Below are 22,252 nucleotides of genomic sequence, written 5' to 3' on the forward strand. Positions count from 1 at the left end.
GCAAACTGTGGTATAGAGTCACTTTAAAGATGCAAACTGTTGGGTTTCTGAACATAATACCCCAAAAATATGGTACCTTGGCACACTGAATATTTTAAGTTGAAGAAAACTGAGAAAACCACAGAAGTAGAAAAGTCACTCTTTGACCTTCTCCTGCCTTCTGCCCTGAAGACTCTGGTGTGACAGGTGTCCTGCCCTGTACCCAGAGGGAAGAAATGCCAAATAAGGACTCCAAGAAGAAGCTGAACAGACAGGTCTTGCTAAGTACCCCTGCCCCAGTTTATTACCATGAGATCATACCCTTTTGTTCTTTAATCACACTTTGCATAAGTGTCCACAAAAATACAGTTTTCTCTGGGTCTTTGGAGCTTCCTTTCTGAAAGCTCTCATATCATGCAAAATTTTGGTAAAGTAAATTTATGTTTTTCTCTTATTAATCTCTTTTTGGTTATAGGTGTCTCAACTATGAACCTTGCAAAGAGTGAGGAAAAGATATTACTTTTTTATCCCCTACAACACTAATAGATAAATTTTCAAAATTGGAAAAAGTGAAGGTGTGATTTTCCTTCCCAGTACATGGTAGGCTGGCCCTTCCTTGTTCCTTTTATATTTAAGTATGGTCATGTGACTTTTTGGCCAAAGAAATACGAGTGATTGACAAGTGTGACAATTCCAGACAGATGTTTTATAAGCTGGTGCATGATTTACGAGTGATACCCCAGATGTTTGAGTCTGTCACCCTGTGAATATAAATAAAACTTAAATGCAAGAGAAATCTCAGACAACTACCAATGGGTGTGAACAAGAATAAACCTTAAATGGTTCAAGATATTGAATTTGGGGTCGCTTGATTGTATAATTTAAATTAGTCCATTGTGACTTAATAGTGTCAGGCACTATTAAGAGACAGGCAAATGAAGAGAATCACAACTTACCAGAGCAGAGATGCACAAGGAGAAAACTTCACAAGATCTATTCCTGGGTCCTTTTATTCCTGTACATTATGTCTAGTTTGCACAAAAATTGCAGGGCATGCTAAAAGTCAAAAAACACAATTTGAAGAGATGGAGTAAGTATAAGAACCAGAGTCAGATGCCAGAAGTATTGAATTATGCGATGAGCAATTTGAGATAACTATGATTAATATGCTAAGGGCGCTAATGGAAAAAGCAGATACCAGCAAGAACAGACAAGTAATGTAAGCAAAAAGATGGAATTCTAAGAAAGAATCAAAAAGAAATGCTAGTGATCAAAAAACTGCAATAGAAATGAAAAATGTTTTTGATGGGCTCATTAGTAGACTGGACACAGCTAAGGCAAGAATCTACGTGCTTGAGGATATGATGACAGAAACCGTCAAAACTAAAAAGCAAGAAGAAAAAAGATGCAATAAGGAAATGGAACAGAGTATCCAAGAACTTTGAAATAACTGCAAAAGGTATAACACATCTGTAATGAGAATAGCAGAAGGAGAAAAAAAGAGAGAAAGAAACAGAAGAAATATTTGAAGCAATAATGACTGAGAATTCTCCAAATTAATATCAGACACCCAACCACAGATCCAGGAAGCTCTGAGGCCAGCAAGTAGGAAAGATGTCAAGAAAAAAATAACAACAAAAACCAAAACCAAACTACATCTAGGCATATTGTATCCAAATCACAGAAAATCAAAGATAAAGAAAAGATAGGCACTTAATCATATATAGGTTATCTAGCAAGAGATCCTTGTGGAGACATGCTTCTTCAGGTTTTTAAAATAATGAAACTATTATACTTCAAAAGATAATGTGGAGGATGAGCCAGACATCCATGGAGTGAGAGCAGTAGAAACAGATGTGTGTTGCCATGACAGCATGGAGAATATGGTGAGCATGTGCATGTCATGTGTCTGTTTATTGGGTGGTGAGAGTGAAGATGGAAGGAAAAGGCAGGGGAGAAAGGAAGAGAATACTGGGGTTTGAAACATTTTAAGATATTTATGTTAGAAAATGCAAGTTTGGAATAATAAAAGGTGAAGACAAGATGAAGTGCCACGGACAGAGTCTAAAAAGGGGAAGAACATGTTCACATTTATATTTTGAAAAGAACAGTGTGCTGGTAACGAAGAGGATGATGTGAGTGGAAATGACATTGAAAGTAGGAAGATCTCTTAAGAGGCTTTCTCTTGGTGGTTTTTGTCACACTGAGATGGATATGCAAGGATATAGCATCAAAAGCCACAGGAACGTTAGACCAGCATAGAATGTGAGAGGAGGAAATATCTTGCAGTAGGTAAAAACATGGGTTTTGAAAGCAAATATAGCTCTTCTATGTATCTATCTATCTGTATGTATATATCCATATATATACACAGAGAGAGAGAGAGGCACAGAGAGACACAGACACAGAGACATATATAGAGAGAGAGACAGGTAAGAGTTTTCAATTGTAAATAAGGTACAAATAAACTTACTGGACTGTGAAGCATCAAAGAGATAATCCATGCAAGAATCGTTTGTCCTTGAAACATGATAGCAGTTTAATAAATTTTAGTTATTTATATTTAAATTTATTTAAACATTTTCAACATATTATCTTCAAAATTTAATATTTCCAGATATTTACACTTAGGAGAGTAAATTTGTTCTTTACATGCTGTTGTTTTGTTTACTTTGTTTTTTTGTTTGTTTCAAATAACTAAATCTTTTCTAAAGTTGTATAAAAATAATGGGAGATCCCAAATCTCTCATCATTGCTAGTTAAGAATTTGTCTATTACTTCTTTATTAATTTTTATTTATTTTTATTGTTGTTAAGTTTACTAAATTGTGAGCTTTTATTTTTTTGGTCACATAAATTGCCTTTACACCACCCAAGTTAAAGCTACAAGCATGCCCATCCCCCAGACAGTGCACACTGCCCCACTAGGCGTGAACCTACCCATCACCTCCTCCCCTCTCCCACCTGCCTGATCCCCGATGAATGTTACTTTCATATGTGCACGTAAGTGTTGATCAATTAGTATCAATATGATGGTGAATACATATGGTGTTTGCTCTTCCATTCTTGTGATACTGTACTTAGAAGAATGGGCTCCAGCTCCATCCGGGATAATCTAAGAGGTTAATACAAGAATTCACTATTTTTTTATGGCTGAGTAGTACTTCATGTTATGCATATACCACATTTTATTAATCCACTCATGTATTGATGGGCACTTGGATTGCTTCCACATCTTTGCAATTGCGAATTGTGCTGCTATAAACATTCAAGTACAGATGTTGTTTTCATAGAATGTCTTTTTTTCCTTTGTGTAAATACCCAGTAGTGGGATTTCTGGATCAAATGTTAGTTCTACTTTTAGCTCCTTGAGGTATCTCCATACTACTTTCAATAGAGGTAGTACTAGTTTGCAGTCCCACCAACAGTGTATGAGTGTTCCTATCTCTCTGCATACATGTTATCATTTGTTGCTTTGGAACTTTTTGATAAAAGCCATTCTCACTGGAGTTAAGTGATATCTCTTTGTGATTTTGATTTGCATTCCCTCATGATTAGAGATGTTGAGCATTTTTTCATATGTTTGTTGGCCATTAGTCTATCATCTTTTGAAGAGTTTCTGTTCATGTCTTTTGTTCAGTTTTTAATGGGGTTGTTTGATTTTTTTCTTGCTGATTTTCCTGAGTTCTATATAGATTCTAGTTATCAGCCCTTTGTTGGATGTATAGCATCCAGATATTTTCTCCCATTCTGTAGGTTGTCTATTTACTCTAATGATTGTTTCCTTGGCTGTGCAGAAGCTTTTTAATTTGATCAGGTCTCATTTATTTATTTTTGTTGTTGCTGTGATTGCTTTTGGGGTCTTCATAAATTCTTTGCCTAGGCCAATGTCTATCCAACATTTTCTTCTAGAATTCTTATTGTTTCGTGCCTTAAGTTTAAGTTTGTTATCCATTGTGAGTTGATTTTTGTGAGAGGTGAGAGGTACAGATCCTATTTTAGTCTTCTGCATGTAGCTATCCAATTTTCCCAGCACCATTTACTGAATAGGGATTCTTTCCCCCCATGTACATTTTTGTCTGCTTTGTCAAAGATCAGATGGCAATCTGAGGATGGTTTTATATCTGGGTTCTCAGTCCTGTTCCATTGGCCTATGTCTCTGTTCTTGTGCCAGTACCATGCTGTTTTGGTTAGTATGGCCTTGTAGTATAACTTGAAGTCTGGTGAATTGATGCTTCCCAATTTTTTGTTTGTTTATTTATTTATTTGCTTAAGGTTGCTTTGATTATACGGGCTCTCCTCTGGTTCCACACAAAGTGTAGAATTATTTTTTCTAGATCTGCCAAAAATGATGCTGGTATTTTAATAGGGATCGCATTGAATCTGTAGGTCACTTTGGGTAGTGTGGACATTTTAACAATATTGATTTTGCTGATCCGTGAGCGTGGTACAATTTTCCATTTGTTTATGTCCTCCGCTATTTCCTTCCTCAGTGTTTCATCGTTCTCCCTATAGAGGAATCAAAGACTCAATATCTTTCACAATAGCAACAACAAAAAAAAATAACTAGGAATATATTTATCTATTACTTCTTTGAAAAATATTCTGAACAAAAGGAAAGAATGAACACAATTTTCCATTACTGTATATTGCTTAAGTTTTATTTCACTTTTTAAAATTTCAAAATCTATAGTGGATTGTTTAAAATTACCAAAAAGTTTCATTAAAATTATCTTAAAATAGTGAATTTTGAATGTTATTTCATTTTAGAAAATAACTAGCAATAAATTGAAACATTTTTGCTGATTGCATATAAATTATATATGTAAATTATAGATAAAATATTTCACTTCAGATAATTTTCCTTAAATCTTTTAATTGCTACTTGTGAAAAATTATAAACAAAGGTTGAGTTTTACCTCATAGTCCATCCACATGTCTTCTTATGTAGGCATAGTTTCTTGTTTTAGTAAATTGTTTGCAAGTTTATATCAAATTGTTTCATTAATAATCAAACAAAATATAATTTTATAGTAAATGATAACATATTAAAACATAAAGTATGCCCTAATGACATGTTTTAATAATTCAGAATAATTTAATATTTATTGTTGTAACCTTAAATATAAAATAGATGTGTACACATTTCAAAAAAATTATGTGTGTGTACATCCTTTTATTACTTATTAGTTTTGGTATAAATAATTTGAATTTAAATTTGCCACTTCTAAATTTGTACAAAACAATTGATAGTTTTTGTAATTTTTCATAATACAGGAGAGTTTATTTTATACGTTTCTATTTCTGCTTTTAGCAGGTACTGAGATTTTGACATTTCATAAAAAATATAAACCTTGAAATATGACTTTTTCTATTAAGAATAATACATTTAGTGTGTATTAAAGGTATTTTCCTCATATATTTAATAGAGAGTGGACTTGTCTTTTCTAAATAGTCAAACTGTAGTAGTAAATGCAATAATTGCATACCTAATATATTTGATTGGAGATAGGAAATCTGCATCTTTAGATGTTAAAAGAGATTAAGTGAAAGAACCACACAAGATGAATATTTCTTTTTTTCTTTTGTACTCATGTGGCTCTATTCTTCATTGTTATATATTATACATCAGAGTAAAATTTGAAGGAAGATTTATTGTAATCTTTGTCAGAATGCTTTACACAGCACATTTATAATGCAAAATTCTCATATAAAATTCAGGACATTATTTTATGAAGAAGGTATATTATATCCAGAAGTCAAACCATATTTTATGATGAGTTAGTACCTTGGTTCTGAAAAAAATAAGCAAATGCTATTATACTTCAATATGTAAATCACCATTGTTATACTGCAAACCCATATATTAATTATGAAATTGTTTTTCCTTTTTTTGCTTTTCAATAAGATGTTCATTTAGTTCCTTGGTGTAGCTGTTATCTCTTCTCTAAAAATAAAGTTCTAAAACAATCTTTGAAATACTTCAGCCACATCCATATATCACCTAAAAATGTTCAGAACTTCTTGTCTTCTGTTATTTACAGTTTTTGAGTACTTTTATTAAACTTGAAAAAGGGATCATAAAAGCATGTGTACTGATTTTCAAAACAAAGACATTTATCCTTATAAGTTCTCTTGCATTGGTTAACAGCATAAAAGTTTTCCAGCATTATTTAAAGGCTTTTCTAAAGAAAAAAAGCAATAAAATAGAATCTTCAATATTATGACAAGTGTTAAGGGCTGATACCGTTTACAAAGATACTAAGTAATCAAAGATTGTGGTGGCAATTTAGTAGGTTTAGTAAACAAAGCTGTCTTACATACAGAACTTTTGCACTACATTGAAATATGAAGTTTAAAAAAAATCATAAGTATGTATGATGCTGGAGTAAATTAGATGCATAAATGATCAAAACTTTCAGTAATTCAGGCATTTTTGCTTTGTTTGGAAGTGTACATTTTAAATTGCAGAATATGAGCACACCGTGTTCTAACATAATGAAGTTGCATAGACCTTTTCTATATCTAAACAACTTAAACTGTTCAGTTTTATCTTTCACAATTCCTTTTCAACTCTTTCTGAATATATTCAGTATATTCAGAAAACTAACTCAAAATCAAATCTTAAAAGTGTTAGCAAACCCTTGCCATTTTTGATTAATTCTAGAATACAGTGGGGTTTGGTGAGGAGAGATCTTTAAAAACTATTTGATATATTTTCCCTTTTTGCTTCTTTTCTAAGTTTAAGTGTAGGGAAATGAGAGGACAATGAGATATGTGGTAAGTCAGTAGGTATTGTGGGGTCACAACTTAAAATTAAAATTTGATGCATGCAGCAGGTGAATCCCATAGTAAATCCTGAAACTCGGCTGCAGCCACTCTCTGGGCAATTTGAGAACAGTCTTGACCACGCAGGCGCCCCGAGGGATACATGCCTATCAGTGACCCCAGGGGTAGACCCGCTCACCTAGATCCCATTGTGGATGTTGAAGCAGCACTGTAAGTTGGCACCAGCCCCTCTGAGCTGCAGCCTGAGAGCAGTCCTACCAGCCCACAGATCAGCCAGGAGACGTGCCTATCTGCGACCCTACAGGCAAGCCTGCCAACCTCAGTCTTGGCTGTGGACCCTGAAGCGGCCCTGTAGTTTGGCTCTAGCCCCTCTCAGTCATTGTCCAGGGCCAGTGCTGGCTGCCAAGAAACCCACCCAGGTATACACCATGCATTGTCCCAGAGACCCTAATGAAGTCAAACTTAACTGCACACATCGTAACAGGCCTTCAGTCTGCAGACCCTGAAAGGGAGCCTCATCCTAGGCCCAGCCCTACTGACTGAGGTCCCGGAGGCAGTCCAGACTACCTAGGGACCAGAGAGGACCCACACCCACTGGAGCCTCTGGTAATAGGCTCAGGTGTTCATGTATAATCTAGATCCTGCTGCAGAATAGCTTTTTGAAATGTTCCTGTTTCTTTAGTCAGTTTTAATAACATATATGGTTAAAGAACTAGGTAGAAATTACTCATTGTACTTAAGTGAAAAGTTTATTTTTTATTTTCTAATATGAGGAATATGTCATTATATATAATTTTTAAAATAGAAAAGCAAAGAACAATATACTGTCTTTTTATTTCTAATATTTTTAGACATTTTAAAGTTTGTAAAATATTTAAGTTAAACTTCCGCATCCTGATTCTTTTGTGCATAATAACATACCTGGGAATTTTTAACTTTTAATATAAACTCTTCATAAAAAATTTTAATCACAATATAATCCAATATTATGTGCAGATAAAGAACACAATATGTTTTCTATTATTAGATATTTGTTTATTGCCAGCTTTTCATTATCCCTATTAATACTGCTCATTGTATTCTTGAAGAAGGCATTCAAAAGTTTAGGAACCAATAATTCCTAGTTATAATGGGGGAACATGAACAAATGCTTTTCCCTCAATAAACATGTCATTGAAACAACAATGAAGGCAAAAGCTTTCTTTAAAAACACAATATAATAAACTAAATATATTCATTCAATAACTTTATAGGTTTTGGAAAGAATTAACATAGCCCACTAACCACAGTGACATGACTAAAAGCTATTAGACACAACGATTTTTTTTCATCTTTGAATCAGAGCAAGTTCCGACAAAAAGAAGAGATTTAATCCATGTCAGTTAAGTGGCTGAAAATCTCCTGCTTATTTAAATCATAGCAAACACCTTTGATACTACTGTAGCCTTCCCCTCATACCCCTGCAACCCATCCCTGTATTGATTTAACTCAGACCATTCCCTCTCCCTTGCTCTTGTCTTAACAGTATACAATTTGGCCAACTTTGAAAGGAAAAGAGCAGTAAAGATCATTTTTTCCTTTTAGGCAATATTCTAGAAACAAGAAGTCTCATAACATGCTTCAGTGTACCAAACAGGGAAAATCGGTGGAAATCTCACATAAGTCAAATAGAATGACACTATTTTAAAGACAAACAAAATTTTTCTCAAGTCATGTATATCCAAATGCCTTCCATATTGAGAACAGGCAGGGAATCCATCAGCATGAAACAGAATTAGGAGTGTGAAAAATGTGACCTGGATAAATGTCTTCTTATTCTGGAACAATTCTGACTTTGAAAGTATTAACCAATAAAATTAGATAAGAAAAAAAAGAGGAATTACAACTAAATGTAGTATGGAAAGTGTTATAAAAAATGATATATTTCTTACCAGAAAGGCTCAGAAGAACCTATTGAAAAAACATTACCAAAGATAATAGAATTTAGTAAAATGGTTGGTTAAAAAAATAACATTTAAAAGTCAATATACAAAGGCCATCAAGAAAGTATCCAGCCATTGGGAATATAAGGAGAACGGTTTACATGGTTGGATACTTTACGGATGACCCTCATATTCATACAAGGATAAGTGGCTAGGTAATATAACACATGAAAATAATAGCAGAGAACAATAGTAACTAATTAAGAGAATTAAAAAGAGGTCACCCTTACAAGTCAAATAAAAAAAACATACCATTCTTATGGTTAGAAAGAATCAGTATCAATAAAAATATGAGTTTTTCTTATACTAATCTAAACTAAATGCAATAGTTACATTAAACAAGTAAAAGTTAATAGGAACCTAGCAGAGGGTAACTTTGCTCTTTCTCCTTCTTCCCATTCGAACAAACCTGAAGACTTATTTTTTCTGATATTTAGAAAAAATCTCTGGCCAGTACCATGAATTTTATCTTCAGCCTCAGATAATAAACAGTTGTCTATTCCATTCTATTTCCATAGATGACCACATGTTTAAAAATATATTACCCGTCTCACTGACATAATTACATAACTCTAGCTAATGAATATGTTTCTTACTCTGGTTCTGTTTAGACTGAGAACTTCTACCTAGTTTTTTAACCATATATATTATCAAAACTAACTAAAAGAACAAGAACACTTCAAAAAGTTGTTCTGCAGTATCTAGATTACATATGAACACATATATAAGTATGCAATTTAGCATAAACTAAATTATAGAGATAGAATTATTTTTCTTAATCTTCAACCATACAGTTTTCAAATAGACTCAGTATATTTCTGTTTTGCAAAGAACACATTGACAAGACCATGTATTTCTACATACTGACAGATTTATTTTTCTGAAAGCTATGAAAATATCAAAAAACTTCTGTCCCAAAAGAATGAAGCACAACCTCATTTGTATCATGGGATTTAGAAGTTTCTTAATGAATATCTTCCATAATGCCAGTTTGCATATTCTTTTCAAACATGGACCTGATTCTGAAACAGTGGCTGACTCTGAAACAGTACAGAGATCACATCACGCAACTTCTTGTGGGTATATAGTGAGCTTCATCTCTACTTGTGCATTTTCTCCTTCATCCACTTTTATAAATCGCTTCCAACTCCCTCATTCCTCAAATAATTTTCAGATAGAACTGGTGATTAAAAATCTTAAAAAGAAACAAAATCTGAAAGTTACTATCCAGATAGGGAATACACTGTAACCATAACAGCAAATTCAAGAGATACAAAGTCAAGTCTATTTTATTACACTCTTAGATATCTGTGAGTAAAGATAATATCATACATTCAATACCAGCTTTAAAAGTCTAAAGTTTCACAGTGTTAAATTAATAAATAAGGCTTTGCTGATGAGTGGAAGAAAGAATAGGCCAAACCACCTGAGTTCAAGTCACAGCTCCTGTCACTTACTATGTGTGTGACGTTTGGCAAGTTGTTAACCACGAATGCCATTGCTCACATGCTTTCTCGACACATTTGGATACACTCTGCCCACGTTTAGCATATAAGGTCTCTAAGTAATGAATACCCCGGGCTCTTGGTTACACAAAAGGATCATTTTTGTCACAAAATATGTCCTTTTTCTTCTCTGATAGTTTCATTTTGCTTATTTTTTAAAATTTGATTTCTTGAATCACAAAATGCACTGATTTAGGATATCTTTTCCCTACATTCCTTTGGCAATTGATGATTATCTCTGTATCTATCATCTATAGCCACACAATTTTCCTCACAATTTCCAATCTCCTCTTCATTTCTCCAAAGTCTTGCTATCCTTGAAGACAATCTTCATGTCAGTTACTCAGTGACTGCTTACCTGGCATATTGAGCCACTAACCATCAATCATCATTTGTGCTATTAATTGTGTTTTTCATGTGTTAGTGGGTCTTCTCCTTAAATTCAGGTTAAACTGCATGAAGTTAGCTGCCATATGCACGTTTCTATCTTTCTTCATCTTTCCAAAGTGCCTTGCGTAGTAAACATTCAATAAAATTATAATTTGTTAATTTTGAATGAGGCACTGTGAAATCTGAAAATGATGAAACTGGCAGTAGTGACAGGAACCATAGAGAAGATAGTCACAACATGTTTCATGTATTACATCTTCTGTAATGTTGTCAAATTTATCTTTCCAAATTATAGATTTGTTTAAGTTACTATTTAAATACAGCATGCCCTCACCATCAAAATAACAAACTCTAAATCAAGGGTATCTTCAAAAGGGTTGAATGACAAAGATTGAGATTATCAATTCGAAAATCTTGATGAGTATTAAATATGATAATCCATGTACATTTCATTATGTAGAGTGTATCATATAGTAATTGTTCAATAATATTGTCACTTAGATATCATTATTAAATATTACTATGTACTTAAAATATTTCAGAAATAGAATTTAAAATTTTTAAATCTAACATAAAATTAGTTTTTCTCTTAAAATTGCTAAATATGAGAGTGAGTTTTCTACCTGAAAACTCACATGCAAATTTTTTCTTAAAAACATTTAAACATTTGAATACATAAGATGTATCTGCCTATTAAATAGCATACATTTTTGTATTTTTATACATGACTAATAATGTAGTTTATTAATATTTTTAAAATTTTCCTCCATTTAAGTGATCATCATATGAAATACCAATGCATAATAAGGAAAGTTAAATATAGATTTAAAATCTTGTTGTAACCTCATCTCTTTAAATACAAGATAGTGAGGCATCTCTGTACTTTTCCATTGCCAAACTTTGATATCTGCAGAATATATTGCCAGCATCCTGTTCTAACAGGCAAGGAATCTTAGAATTCTCTTTTGATCTCTCACCCTACTTTCCTATCTATTTCAACCATAAATACTGCTGCTTCTTGATTTAGATTGCCTCAGGATTCACTTGTCTTCCTCATTTTTTTCTGTCAAATATAACCTGAAATTATGCCTTAACATAAAATTTCTGGGTCAATATATTGTTACTTTCTAGTATTTAGATTGCATAGTTAAGGGTGGAGAATTTATCTGTGGCTTTCTTCATGAAACTTCAAAGCCACCACTCTTGTTAGATTTGCATATTTTCCATTAGATTAGTCTACATAGTACTTTTTTCTTTTTTATTAACTGCTCCTTTTTATTGTATAAACTTATAGTATGTTCCACACAGTCTTTCAAACTGGCCATGACCGTTAAAAAGATTCTCATCACCACTTGTGCCATACTTTCCAATGGCACAGGATGATTGCGTGGTTAGGTAAACAATGGGGTACACAGTTACAAAAATATGCTTTGTGCACACTCTCCTGGCCTAGAATAAAGGTTGGCTGTGTATGGCAGACAATTCAAGTTGTAAAATACTAGAGGGCAGGGATTGCACTATATGTATACATAAAAATATTTAAAAAATATGTATCAAGCCACAGATGCAACATGACATATTGTCTACCTGGTAGAAAGTCAGAACCAATATTTAATATAATATTTTATGATTGTTTCAAATCCAAAAATATTTAAATGGCTAGCTCCAAAATAGATTATAAGCCCTGAGAATTAATTTCATATGAGGTTTGAAAAGAGATAAATATGCACATATTTGTAGATACATCAATATTTTAGTATTCAAATATTTTGAGTTAAATATGATTTGGAATACATGTATCTTTCTTTCCTAATTGGTAAAATGTTTCTCTGAGGAAAATCTTTTAACGGTGGTAAGTGATATACTATAATAAGGTGAAGATCTCATTAATGCTCAGGTGACATTTGCCATCCCACAATACTCCTTAAAGACATTTAATTTGATTTTTTATTTTAACTAAAAAAGAAATTTAAAGTCACAGTCACATGATTCAAAATGGTGTTTTTCCAGAAAATATAAAAATGTATTGCTATATTACAGGATTTTTCAAACATCTAAGACTTTTCCCTGAAAATCAATGTGCAGCAGATTATTTCTGAAAAATGCATACATGTGCATAACTACCACCTCAATCAAGATGTAGAAAACTTACACCTATACAGAAAAGTTCATTATGTTCCTTTTTGTACTCCAACTGTGCCACAATTACCTAATATCTAACCCAAGAAACAATTAATCTGATTTGATTCAGTATAATTTTTCCTGTTCCAGCATTTCTTAAAAATGGACTCATACAATATGGTTTGTGTGACTTTTTTCATTCAGAATAATTTCTATTTAATTCATATGCGTGGATGAGTGTAAAATTAGTTTTATCCATTTTATTTATATAACCACACGTTATTCATTTACCTATTAATAGATATTTGGGTTGTTTCTGATTTAGGACTATTATGAATAAATGTTGTGAACATTTGTATGAAGATATTTTTATGGAAATATGTTTTTATTTCTCTCGGACAAATACCTAAGGTTAGTATTGTCCATTTATATATTAAATATTAAGTTCATAAAACAAAATTTCATATTTTTTGAAGTGGCTGAAGCATTTTATTCTCCCACCAGCAATGTTTAAATGTATTAGCATTCCAGTTGCTCTGTTGGTACTGTCAGTCTCTCTCTCCCTCTCCCCCCTTCTCACACACACATGTGTGTTTAATGTACAAAAGGCAAACAAATAAAAATTCAAATACAAATAAAAAATTTGAAATGAAGAAATCTAGAACATATTATTTTTAGTTAATTAGTCATGAATACTGAATGTAATCAATGGGTGATAAGTGGCTTTTTGGTTAATTGTCATACCTAAGTTCTAAAAAACAAAAATCTATTTATTTCCATATATAATATTGTCTGATGACTTAACTATTTACTGGTATCTGAAGTCAAATTTAAATGGTGTTACTTTCAGTTTTGACTTCTGTCATAAGGAATAATGATGCACATTGACACCCATGAAGGATTAAAGAAAATGAGATCAAATTTATCTCTTCAAGTTATAAGGCTACAATTTTGTCATCATATTTTAAGAACCATACAATAAAAAAGTTATTTTAATTAAAAAAACTCAAAACAGAAACTACACTTATGATAATGATTAATAAATCATAAGGATATTTTAAATTATGCCATATTTAGGGGGAAGACCTCTTAGTTCTAGTACTCCTTCCAGGATGTTTCTTACTTTATTTTCTCCATGTTACTATCTGGTAAACAACAACAATGAAAAATCAAGCTTTACTTTGTATTTTAAAAAATTGGATTATTTTAGTTTGTATTCAAAAGAGTATTACAATATTAAATTTGCTTTTTGTACATTACTCCTTTCTGGTAGTTCTGCTATGCTTTCTTTGTAAGTTCCATTTCTTCATAACGACATCGAATCTCTACCGAAAATAGCTGCTATTGATCCTCATTCAGTCAACTGTGTATCTGTGAGAGAATCACTATTTGCAAACATTTTTTCTACTTTTCTCTAAGTAAGAAAACAAGCCATTGTTTCATTATTTGAAGATGCTTAAATATTTATTTTTGAAAAGGTAATATGGTTAAATTCTATTATATGAATTTGATTGTATGTAATCACATACATTCCTGGTTAACATTATATTTAATATCTACCTAGTTTGGCATGTTTAAATTGATTATCACATCAAATATTGACACTTATAAGTATTGCCTTGTTACAGAGAAGATTCTAAAATGTTTAAGTGGTTGGCATTTTTAGTTACGTTATGAGCAAGAAGGAGGAAACTAAATTACAACTGAATTTGAAAATTTTATCATGGTCATTTAGAGCTGCCACTTCAGCTAAGGATAACATTATTATGCCACCTGATATAAATTATTACTAGCACTATAAAACTTTTTCTTTGCTTTAATTTGAATATGGAGCTTCATCAGTTATACTTAAAGCATTAGTAAAACAAACATTGAACTGTAATACAATTAGTTTGTAACTCAGAATGAAACAATCATACATGTATACAAAGAGATAAATAAGCATGCTTTTTAAAATAGGAAACATATTTAAATAAATTGCATGACATTATTATATTTGCTATAAACTTGCAACTATCTATTTCAATTAAACATAGGTCTAACATATCATATACAGTATTACAGGATAAAAAACTTTTGAAACAAGAAGAGGCCTTTAGATGAGTATGTCCAATTCTTTTACTTATGAAGGGAAATGACTGAAACATTGAGATTTCAGTTGATTTGCCCAAGATCATCCAGCAACTTACCTTTAGATTTGAGTCTAATTCTAATGATAGACACATGAACATGCAAATTCTAAAATACTTAGTAAATACTAGTATATTATTTTACCCCAAATGATTTAATTACACAAAAACTTTATTTTTCTCAATTTTGTATTGGTGAATCATTTCACATACATGGGTTAAAAAATGTGTAACAAAAACACCATTATAGTAACTTTATAAAAGTTATTGCATGTATTTTATATACTAAAATTAAATACTGAGTCTTTTGTTTAATTTTTATTTTATAAAATTAATGCAAAATGAGAAAAAATTAGATATTTATTTATTTATTTCATTGCACTGCTTTCCTTCATTTTTAATTAATGGCTTTAGAATGATCAATTAAAAAGGATATATTGATCTTCATAATGACTACAACAATGGTCACAACAAAGAATTATAGTATGGAGTTATATATATGGTTTATAATTTTTAAAAAGTCAAACATTTCCTTATAATTAAGCACAAGATATTTACATTTGATTTATTTGGTTTAAGATGTTTGAATATGGCAGATGGATAGTTTGTTGAACCGATATTTTTCATCATATAGATATGGCTTGTGAAGTGGGGAATGGATCTGATTTTCACCATCTGTACATAGATTTTTTTCTTGCATATTTAGCACAATGTGACATCTAATTTGGTTACTAAAATTGCTCTTCATATTTCTAAATTCAAAGAATTATGATTTATTTAAAATATTCTATATCACGTAGCACTATTCAGGTTTGCAAAGTGGCCTGGAGTATGAAAAATTAAAATTGTTTTCCATTTTAAAAGGCAATGTTCTGTGTTTTATATTTGTTCAAAACTTTAAGACAAGATAAATATGAAAAATACCCCCACTAAACAAGTCAACCATCAGAGTATTTGTCTGGATCTTAAAAATTAAGATTATTGGACAAAGGGGGAATATCCTCTCTGATACACTTACTCTATATTGCTTTCCAAAAAGAATCAGAAAATTTAATTTTCAAGCCTGTCTTTTTAATTCCTATAGGCCTTGGAAAAAAAACCCACAAGTCCATGGTCCTAAGAATCATTTTGCATTTTTTGTGGCGTGATTGACACAATTACTCTAAAGAATTATGTGGGGAAAAAATGGAGCCAGCATTTAAATGATTTATCTCAAAAGAATTTTCCAATTTTGCAAGTATTTGAGGGTTTTTTATAAACATGTAAGAAAATTAGATGAAATGTATATGTATGTAAAAAGTTTTATCTTTGCTTAGGCTGTATATTTGTAGTAGTCGAGCTGATTCCAGGAGAACCAAATATTGTAGTGGTTTATGCAGAATATGACTTAGTGAATTCATCATTGCTATCATGTTGCACAAGTAATGGTGAAAGCAAATATTTCCATGATAGAGGAAAATAAAATATTTTTTTATTTTGTGAGAATATTTGAAAATATTTTCATAAACTAGATGTATAAAACATTATGTGTTACATTATACTTTATTTTCCATACTCCAAACACAACCAAGATACAGCATAATGAGTTACCAGGAAGCCTTATTTTGTAGTAAATACACACTGGGGCTTGGATTCAGACATAGCAGCCTATATACAGCTTGGCTGCATTTCATATTATTTATATTACTTTGTGAAAGTTACAAAAAATCTGTATACTTTACATGTCAAAAATTCTGAATAATAGCAGAACCAAACTCACAAAATTGTTTTGAGCAATAAAATCGTTAGCATGTGTAACATGGCAAAATGCCTAGGACATAAAGGTGGAACATAAAACTTAAGATATTGTTGTCATTATGTAGAGTCTACTGTGACCATGGTTTGTATGTATATAAAGATTTAAAAACACATGCAATGATCTTTATTTATATTTTTAATTCTATTAATAGGGACAAGTTTTAATTTTAAAAGCCAGGCAGTCTTAGTCCTGTTGTAATGCTATAAAGGAATACCTAAGGCTGGATAATTTAAAAAGATAGGAGGTTTATATGGCTCACAAATCTACAGACTGTACAAGAAGTATGGCACCAGCATTTGCTTCTAGTGGGAATCTCAGGCTGTTCCTACTTATGGCAAAAGGTGAATGAGAGCCAGTGTGTGCGGGGATCACATGGCAAGAGAGGGAGAGAGAGAGAAGGTGTGAGGCTCTTTTTATCAACCAGCTCTCTGTGAGGACTGATAAAATGAGAACTCACTCATTACCACAAGGGAGACACCAAGCCATTCATGAGGGATCTGCTTCCATGACCCAAATACCTCCTATAGGCTCCACCTCCAACAGGGGATCACTTTTCAGTGTGAGGTTTGGGGGGACAAACATCCAAACTAGAGTAGATAGCTTATCTTTTGTTATGAGCTGAATTGTGGTTCCCCCAAAATTCATACCTTGAAGTTGAAACCTCAATGCCTCAAAATGTAGCTGTATTTGGAGATAGGGCTTTTAAAGAGGTGATTAAAATGAAATGAAGTCATTGGTGTGGGCCTTAATCCAATATGATGGATGTCCTTAAAAACAGAAGAGATTAGGACACAGACACACACAGGAAAAGACCATGTTAAGGACAAAGGGAAAAAGAGTCCATTAGCAAAACAATGAGATTCAGAAGAAACCAACCCTGTTTATATCTTTAATCTTGGGCTTCAAGTCTTCAGAACTGTGAGAAAACACATTTCTGTTGTTTAAGCCAACCACTTTGTGGTACTTTATTATGGCAGCCTTGCCAAACTGATAACATCTTTGATCACTTTATGGTTTTATGCATTTATTTTTTTCTTGCTAGTCATTTTTCTGTTCTAGTGGTAATGGAATTTTGCTGCTTAATGGAAGTTTCATTTTTCTACTTCCTATTTTTTTCTAATTTTATGTACTATTTAGAGGCGGTACAAGATGGGGTAAATATATGATGTGTAATAAGTAATAAGCATTAGAGAGGAAAATGCGCTACTTCTGTATTTTAAAATTAGTTTCTGACACAGCTGCATAAATTTGAGAAGTCTTTTAACCTCTGTAGTTCTCAGTTAATTGTATATCCTCACTTTGTGGGTAGTGATAATGTTTTATTTCTACCGCTAGGGATTAACAGAGTGACTGGTGCATAATAGAGACTAAATAAATTTTTTTTAGTCACAAAAAACAAACGAAATAATGATATAACATTTCATCTAGAAATGATTTTGATATTAAGCATTTTTTGTACTCTGATATTTTAATTTAAAATTACTACAATTTATATTTAGAATCCTGAAGGTGATGTTTAAATAGCTTGTATTAAAATGTCAAATATTTATTAGATTATCATCAACTGATTATATCATGCAGAATTTCAGTTATCTTAATCCCTAACTGAACAACCCAGGTTGTTTTATATCACATATCTACGTATTTTCTGCTTTCTTTGTTACAATAAACTGCAGAGTATATCAGGAGCTCGTGTGTACCCTTACACAGGATAGTAAGAAGACATCATGTATGTCAACATATCCAAAAAATACATGTGTAACATATTTTAAGATTATCTTCATGTAATTCTCAAATTGGTGGGGAATTACGTTAGTTGAGAAAGAAATGTATTAGTATTGAAAACCCTGTACAATATTTTTATTCATTTTAATGATTTATTTATGTGGTTAACTTTAGTCTCTATTTTGCCAAAGCCCCGTGAGAGATGGAATCATGCTTATCTTGTTCATTATTTTTATAGTCATTGTTTTAAAAAGCATCAAGCACATAATGGACATTATTTATGGAATACAAAATTAATGAGTTGAGAAAAACATACATGTATCAGTCAAGTTTTCACTTAACATTATGATGGAATTTTACATTTTTTAGATTGTCTTTGGCACTCAACATTTTTTATTTAGAATGGTTAACCAAATATATTTTTAAAATAATATATATTTGTATAAATTAAAAGAATTTCTGGGTTTGAATTTTGGTTTTTATGATTTTCTAATAGGAGTCAGTGAAAAAATAAAAAAACAGTGTTGAGATGAATCTAAATTATTCACATTAATAAAATTTTGATAAAATTCACTATTAGTTTATAATATACCATAATAAACATGATTTATTTTTGTTTCTTATATTAAATGTACACATATTTTCAAGAAAACTTTCAACATTGGAAGAGCATAATTCAATCCATGAGTAGGTGATGATTATACATGGATAATGGAAAGAAATCTTTGGTTTATTGTTTTCCAATATGTATGTTTTTTAGTCAAACTATAATGTTGGAGGAAAACCATGCTAACTCCAACTTCTAGTGATGCACTCATTGGCAAACCTCCAAATAACCTGATATCTTTAAGTATCATTCTCATTGACAACCAAGTTTTTTCTTCTTGCGTCTTTCCTCTTTGGACCCTGGCCAGTCTAGCTCAAGACTTCATGGAGGTGAGAGAGCAGTATTGATCCTCCTTTTAAACTAACCTTGCATGAGTCGGCCACTCCTTTCCTTGCTATGAATGAAGGAGCACTGGAAGAAACCAGCTGCAGCACTTGTGAGATAGAATTGTTTCCTTGGTGAGGACCTGAGCTGAATTCCAAATATTGACAATAAAAGGAGAAAATGGCAATGTAAATAGGCCATCCTTTCAAGGGAGATACACATTCAGGAGTCTCTAAAAGAATGTTCTTGGGAAATGGAATTTGCTTGTTAGAGCAAGTGAAGGAGATTCTTATTACAAGACCTGGTACAGTTGTCAGCCAAGATAATGATTTGTTACACCAGAGAATTCTTGGAATACCAGGCTCTAAAGTCACTTTCTGTGTTAAAATTATACAGTGTATAGTATTTTTTATATATAATATATAAGCATATAAATAGAGATGCATAATCATAAATGCTGTAAAATAAATACATAAAGATTTTCTATCTCTGATTTATGCAAAATTTAAATCAACCCTGGTGTAAAAATACCCTAGTTCTTTAATGCAGATAAATTAATGTCAATTAAATCTATTAATTTCTATGTTGATGCTAGCATTTTATAAAGGGAATACCATCTGTTAGGTTAGTATGAAAAATACTATAACGGTTTAACATACAACATATATAAATCTATAGTAATGCTATATTTTACTATTAGTATCTCCTGGTTTTATTTACCTTTTTAAAAAGGCTAGATTGTGAAATAATACAATTCTGTAATCAGACCAAACTGGGTTTATGTTTTGGTCCTGCCTATTCTGCTTTGAGGAAGTTACTTAGCTAAAAGTAGAGGAGAATTCTAATCCTACTTGCATTACTTAATACGGAATTTATTTAGGAGAATTTATTTTACTTCTTTCTTCTTCATTTTGTCATGTAAAAATATGATTACAATGTTTTCTTGTTTTTGTCAATATTTTGAATGGCTACCCCTTTGTGTTGGAGTTGAGTTAAAGAGTTCTAAGTAATACAATAGTTTTTACTGCCTCATCCTGTACACCTCCTTATATGTATTATTCCACCTCTCTCTTTTTACTAGTCTTAGAAAAGCCACAAGTACTCTCCATATCAGAGTGCTTTAAGTAATCAATAAGAGTAATTGGCTGCATTTGAACATAAGATTTATTCCAAATCTAATATGTTAAGCTAAACAGACTCAATGATGGGTCTCAATAAATATATTTTATTAACTACATTCCATATACATTACATAATGTTGGAATATGGTTGGAAACTCTATTTGTCCAACTGTAAAACTAAGTATTAATTTTACAATATGTGAGACAGGGTGGGCCAAATTTAATGGCAACTATATTATTAGGACACGATATAAATAATCCAACTAAAATAACAATCTTAGTCAAAATGCACAGGAGTCAGTCTATACTAGATCAAAGGACTTGGGTATTGGAGAATGACTCGTTGGAAAAAAGTGAAGGATTGTGATGGTTTAAATATAGTGCTTTAAAAATTTAATTTGTTTTAATGTGTCTGAATTAAGTACTAAAAATTGAATTTTACCTTAATAATGGAATCAGGATATGTTTAGTGGCAAGTAACAGAAAACTTACTATAGAGGACATTTATGGCCTACACGTCAAGAAACTCTTAGGATTGATTTAGCAATTTAATGTCATAAAGGTTCCAGTTTCTTCATTCCTAATCTTCCAATATCAGGGAGAGTGGTGGCAATATCACCCTTCAAAGTTACAGAAGGGTGGCTACATTTTCAAATTACACTGTCCTACTTCAGCATTCATAAAATAAGGAAACAAAAATTGGGGCGAAATGTGGGGAAAGAGAGCCAAAGACAAAAGTTTTCTCCTTCAGTTTTGCATTTCATCAGAAGTGAAAAATGTTCTCCTTAAGGTAATCATTATGTAATTTGTAGCCTAAGGGAAGTCATTATTGGCATAAGCATTAAACCATTAAAATCTTTGGAGGTCTTTAAAAATACTGATATTGGCCACCATCCCAAAACAATTAGTCCAAAATCACCAGGGCATGAGTATTTCTTAAAAGTCCTTTAGGTGAATATAATGTGCATTTCAGTTTGACATTCACCATTACTAATTCTAAGGTCCTGACATTTCCTAATTCTAAGGTCATGGCTCTTGTCTCCATTTCTCTGAGATCTGTCCCCCCAACAATATTTGCTAAATTTCACATATTCCACAGTGGGCCTGGATGCAGCAGTTTTGATCCTGATCTTAGTCATGGTCAGCCTAATCCCTGCCCCAGACTGCTTCTAACTCCGCTCTCCCTCATTATTTATTGGCTAGTCTGAGGTTCTGTGAGAATTCTTCTGTCTCCTACAGCACATCTTCTCTACAGTCTATTAATTGCAAAGCAAGAGGTGCCCTCAAGAGCTCCTAGTTCCTTATGATGCTGGAGCTTATCCTAACAATATCTAGTCAAGAATAAATGTTTGTTCAATGAATGAGTGGTTTGAGTGATCTTTATATTTGGCGTATGGTCTATAAATCTAGAACTTTTGAAAACAGTGCAATATAGTTGTTTATAAGGTAACATAGTATTTGAAGGGGTAGAACAAAGATGAAGAGGATGGTGGTTCCCCCTCCCCAGAAACATAGGGGCAAAAGTATATGTCAAATGAATTAGAACCAACTTTAAACTGTCATTTATTGAGTATGGAATCTTGAACCCATCATTAATCTTCTAATATAATATTTTTATTAAAATCTGGGCTTGAAAAATAATACCCATTTTAGAAATTCATGAAAATTAAGTGAAAAATTTATATAGAATTCTTATTAACTGTTAAGTTAAAAATGATAGTTACTATTTGTTGAGGGTGATAAATCGTGTGAGGCTTCATAAAAACATAGAATTTGAGTTTAA

The sequence above is a fragment of the Lemur catta genome, chromosome 5 (assembly GCF_020740605.2).
Source record: "Lemur catta isolate mLemCat1 chromosome 5, mLemCat1.pri, whole genome shotgun sequence".
NCBI classification, from domain to species: Eukaryota; Metazoa; Chordata; class Mammalia; order Primates; family Lemuridae; genus Lemur; species Lemur catta.